The 5,430-nt window shown below is 38.2% G+C and overlaps 1 pseudogene; it reads right to left on the bottom strand.

Annotated features, from left to right (window-relative positions):
• Positions 1-280: 280 nt before the first annotated feature.
• Positions 281-1,158, bottom strand: LOC138152285 (large ribosomal subunit protein eL8 pseudogene; annotated as a pseudogene).
• Between the last annotated feature and the right edge of the window lie 4,272 nt (positions 1,159-5,430).

Raw genomic sequence — 5,430 nt, 5'->3', positions numbered from 1 at the left:
CTTGTAGAACTCATATTGTAGGAATTTGATTTTTAATCCATTCCACTATCTGCCACTGTTTTATAGGAGAGTTCATCCCCTTCACATTCAGAGTTACAAATACCATCTTTGCCTTTCCCTCCATCCTATTCCTCCCCTGTTTATTTTTTTTATGTCTTCCTTCTCTCTTCCCTTCCTTAAGAGTTTTCCTTTTGACTGTTGCCTCCCTCAGTATTCTTTCCTTGTACCCCTCTTTACCTACCCTTTCCCCTTACTACTACTTCCATCCCTTCTAACTAACTTTATTTTTTTTTTGTTTAAATTTTTATTTTTACATAGGGAAAATCAAATACACATTTAACCCAATTTGGTTGCAAGTTCCTTAGCTTTTGCCTTTTCCAGCTTGGCAATACGAGCCACTGATTTTGGACCCAGAACATTGCCACCCCAGTGACGATGGATCTCATCATATATGTCGTTATAATTGGTTTTGGTGGCTTCCACCAGCTTAGCCAGGGCTCCCTTATCTTCAGGGTTAACCTTTGTGAAGGCAATGCTCGTGCAGGTCTTTCTGTGAACTAAGCGTCCGAGTCTTGCTTTACCTTTGATAATACAGTAAGGAACCCCCATTTTCCGGCACAAGGCAGGTAGGAAGACCACTAGCTCAGTGGGGTCCACGTCATGTGCAATCACTACCAGCTGTGCTTTCTTGTTTTCTACCAGGGTGGTAACAGTGTTAACACCTGCTCTGAGAACAGGTGGTCTCTTGGTGGGGACATCTCCTTTGCCTGCAGCCTTTTGTTCAGCCTGAGCCAGCAGCCTTTGCTTCTTGTCTTGCTTTGTCTCTGGTCTACACTTGTGAGCCAGTTTAAGAAGTTGAGTAGCTGTCTGACGATCCAAAGCTTGGGTGAACTGGTTAATTGCTGGTGGAACCTTCAAACGCTTATAGAGGATAGACCTTTGACGCTGCAGTCTAATGTACGGAGGCCATTTGACAAATCGAGTAAGGTCCCTTTTGGGCTGGATGTCCTGACCAATGCCAAAGTTCTTGGGACGCTTCTCAAACAAAGGATTGACCACTTTCTTGGCCTCCTGCTTCTTTACTACAGCAGGGGCCGGAGCCACCTTCTTCCCCTTGGCCTTCTTCCCTTTTGGCATCTTGGCCGGCTGAACGAAAAAGGTCTAACTAACTTCAAATAATTAAACTTCTAACTCCTTTGTTCCACCTTACCCCTCCTACTGCCTGTAGGTCACAATAGATTTTTATACTTAACGGACTATGTTATTCACTCCTTGTACCCAAACCAATGAGAGCAAATTTCATACAGTGCCACTCTCCCTCCCTACTTTTCCTCTATTATAATGAATTTTTGTGTCTTTTTATGTTAGCATCCTAAACTTGACTATGTTGATCCCTCCTTGAACCAGAACCAATGAGAATAAAGTTCATATTATGTTCTTCTCCCTCCCTTCTTTCCCTCTATTTAATATGTTTTTATGCCTCTTCATGTGGCATAATTTACCCTTTTTTTGCCTCCTCCTTTCCTTTTCTCCCATTACAGTCCTTTTGTGCTCCTTAGTAAGGTTTATTATCATCAGATTAGTTCACTTTTACGTGCACCCTCAGTCTATGTATAGCCCTTTTAAATTTTGCGATAATTATATAAATTTCAATATTGACAGGTATCAGCTTCTCATACAGGGATGCAAACAGTTTGCTCTTATTGAATCACAATATCCCCACCCTTCACTTCAGGCTAGCATAGCTTCAATCCGACCCTTCCTCTAGGACTCCCAAACCTTAGGCTGTTTCCACTATTTCACGATTTTACACTGGGTGGTGCATTAATCTTTGGGGTTTCACAGCCAGGTAGAGGGATTAGAGCAGCTAAGGTTTACTCCCCCATCTTGGCTCCCAGAAGTTCAGGTAGGTGAATCTTAGACATCCCAGATGGGGCCTAATAGTCGCAGGAGAAGCTGCTGCCATAGGCCCTGCACTTTCTCTGATCAATCCTCCATCTGGTGGTAAGACATCTGGGAATCACCCTTGGGCTGGGTGAATCCTCTGGACAGTCTGCTCTCACTCTGCTGAGCTCTGCTCTCAGGTACACACTTGCGCAACACCCATGTGCTCCTCACTCCTCCTGCTCAGACCTACAAAGGCATGTTCCTGGGCTGGGAACCTGCCATGCTCCATCTCCCAATGGATTCTGTCACTCTAAAATCCATTCAGTTTCACTTTTTACCGTTTAGTGATGGGATTTCTATTGGAGCTCAGAAAAGTTCCTGCTTCTGTTCCACCATGTTGGTTCCACCCCACTGGTGTTTTGTTTTGTTTTAACAGGTAAATTGCCCAGTCCTTCTACAATTAAGAATGGAATAACTTTTTATCAATATAACAAAGTGTGTGTCCCATGAATATCAATATTTCTGAAAAGAATTCTGTCATTTAGTAGAAAGTCTTAGCAATTACTAGGCTTTATCATAGCATTTATTTCTTTCATCATTCTTCTGAGCTATAGGTATAAAGAACACCTTTTTACCTTTTTTCTCAACCAAGAGATGTACTAACTGTGGCATTTGTTAATATTCTACACCATGTCAATAGGCTGTCATGGTTCATGCCTGACCATGAGGTAGAGAATGAAAATAGAAAGGTGTAATAATCATTCCTGGCAGAGTTAGAAATGTATACTAGAACAACCAAATACTGGTTTTGTTGAGATTATTCTTCCCACTTCAGTGTCTCTAAAGTATAAATAGTGTGAAGTCAAAAATGTTCAAATAGTGAGTTCTCCTGAGGGTGGTAAGGTGCACTTCTAGGTTTCTTATTATCAGCCAAATCTAACATCTTATTGAGCAATGTGTCCTTTAAAAGACTCTGCTTTGAAGTGAATAGATCCTGGAAGGAAATTCTGGAACTAAAAAAAAAAATATTCTCCTATAGTACTGCAGTGTCTATGGATTCCTGTTCTTAACTTTGATATGCATATGCACAGCTAGTGAAGATGATGATGATGATAATGGTAGCAAGCATTTATATAACACCTTCTATGCATTAGGCAACATGCTAAGATAAGCATTTTATTTTGTTCATTTTTTGTCTTTATTAATTTGTTTACTTTTAGTTTACAAGATTAAATTCCACAATTGCTTGAGTTTCAAATTTTCTCTCCCTTTCTCCACCTTACCCCCCCCCCCATGACCTTATACAATCAAGTATAGGACGTGCAAATACTTTCACATTAGAAATTAGTAAGGTTATAAGGATGGATTGTATCAGATCGAACGAAAAATACTGAAGAGGAAACAACAAAAAAAAAAACAAGAAAAAGAAAAAGATCAGGTAGTTTGCTTCAATCAGGATTTATATTCAGTTCTTTGTAGTTCCTTCTGAGGATGTACACATTTCTCTCCATCATGGGTCTTTTGGGATTGACTTATATCACTGCATTTCTGAGAAGAGTCCAGTCTATTGAAGTTGGTTATCACACATATGTTGTGTCTGTAATTGTGTACAAATTTCTTCTGGCTCTACTCTTCTCACTCAGCATAAATTTGTATAAGCCTCTCCAGGTAAATATGAAGTATATCTGCTCCTCGTTTCCTATAGCAAAATAATATTTCATTATGGGCATGTACCTCCACTTGTTAAGCCATTCCCCAATTGATGGTCATCCCCTTAATTTCCAATTCTTTACCACCACAAAAGAGCTGCTTTAAATATTTTGTACATATGGGTCTTCCTCCCACTTCCATGATCTCTTTGGGATACAACCCTAGAAAGGGTATTGCTGGGTCAAAGAGCATGAAATTATTTATAGCCCTTTGGGCATAATTCCAGATTGCTCTCCAGAAAGGTTGAATCAGTTCACAACTCCACCAGCAATGAATTAGTGTTCCAGTTGGCCCACATCCTCTCCAGCATGTGTTGTTTTCTTGTTTTGTCATCTTAGCCAATCTGACTGGTGAGGTGTGGTACCTCAGAGTTGTTTTGATTTGCATTTCTATAAGCAATAGTGATTTAGAGCATTTCTTCATATGCTTATAGACATCTTTAATTTCTTCCTCTGAAAACTGCCTGTTCATATCCTTTGACCATTCATTCACTGGGGACTTGTATTTGTATATATTTGACTTAATTCTCTGTATATTTTAGAAATGAGTCCTTTGTCAGAGACATAGGTTGTAAAAATTCTTTCCCAATTTCCCACTTTCCTCTTAATCTTGGTTACATTGGTTGGTTTGTACAGAAGCTTTTTAATTTAATGTAATCAAAATTATCCATTTTGCATTTTATAATGCTCTCTAATTTTTCTTTGGTCATAAAGTCTTCTGATTTGCACAAATCTGACAGGCAAACTCTTCCTATATTTCTGAAATTGTTTACAGCATCAGCCTTTATAACTAGAGCATGTACCCATTTAGACTTGATTTTGGTATATGGTGTTAGATAATGGTCTATGCCCAGTTTCTGCCATACTATATTCCAGTTTTTCCCAGCAGGTTTTGTCAAATAGTGAGTTCTTATACACAAAACAGGGATCTTTTTGTTTATACAACAATAGATTACTGTAGTCATTGACCACTGAGTCTCATGTGCCCAATCTATTCCATTAGTCCACTACTCTATTCCTCAGCCAGTACCAAGTAGTTTTGATGACTACTGCTTTACAATACAGATTAAAATCTGGTATAGCTAGTCCACCTTTTCAAGCATTTCTTTTCATTAATTCCCTTTGTATTATGGACAATTTGTTCTTCCAAAAGAATTTTACTCCTTTTTTCAAGCTCTATAAAGAAGTTTTTTTGGTAAATTGATTGGTATGGCACTACATATATAATTTAATTTAGGTGAGGTTGTCATTTGTATTATATTAGCTCGATCCAACCATGAGCAATTGATATATATTTTTTTCCAATTAGCTTGACCTGACTTTATTTGGGTGAAAATGCTTTGTAGTTGTGATCATATAGGTCCTGAGTGCATTTTGGCAGGTAAATCCCCCAATATTTTATAAAGTCTGCAGTAACTTTAAATATGATTTCTCTTCCTATATATTGCTCTTGAATTTCATTAGAAATATACAGGAATGCTGAGGATTTATGTGGGTTTATTTTACATCTTGCAACTTTGGAAGTTTATTTACTGTCTCAAGTAATTTTTTACTTGATTCTCCAGGATTCTCTAAGTATATCATCATATCATCTGCAAAGAGTGATACCTTGGTCTCCTCTTTGCCTTATTTTATTCCTTTGATTTCTTTTTCTTCTCTTATTGCTACTGCTAATATTTCTAGTACAAGATTGAATAATAGAGGTGATAATGGAAAACATGTTTTAACTCTGATCTTATTGAAAATGCTTCTAGCTTATCCCCATTATATATGATACATGCTGATGGCTTTAAATAGATACTACCTATTATTTTAAGGAAGGCTCCATTTCTTC

This window comes from Petaurus breviceps, unplaced genomic scaffold, assembly GCF_028583685.1.
Source record: "Petaurus breviceps papuanus isolate PSGF00001 unplaced genomic scaffold, PetGlider_PUasm1.0 90925, whole genome shotgun sequence".
NCBI classification, from domain to species: domain Eukaryota; kingdom Metazoa; phylum Chordata; class Mammalia; order Diprotodontia; family Petauridae; genus Petaurus; species Petaurus breviceps.
This window is presented reverse-complemented; position numbering and strand designations above follow the sequence as displayed.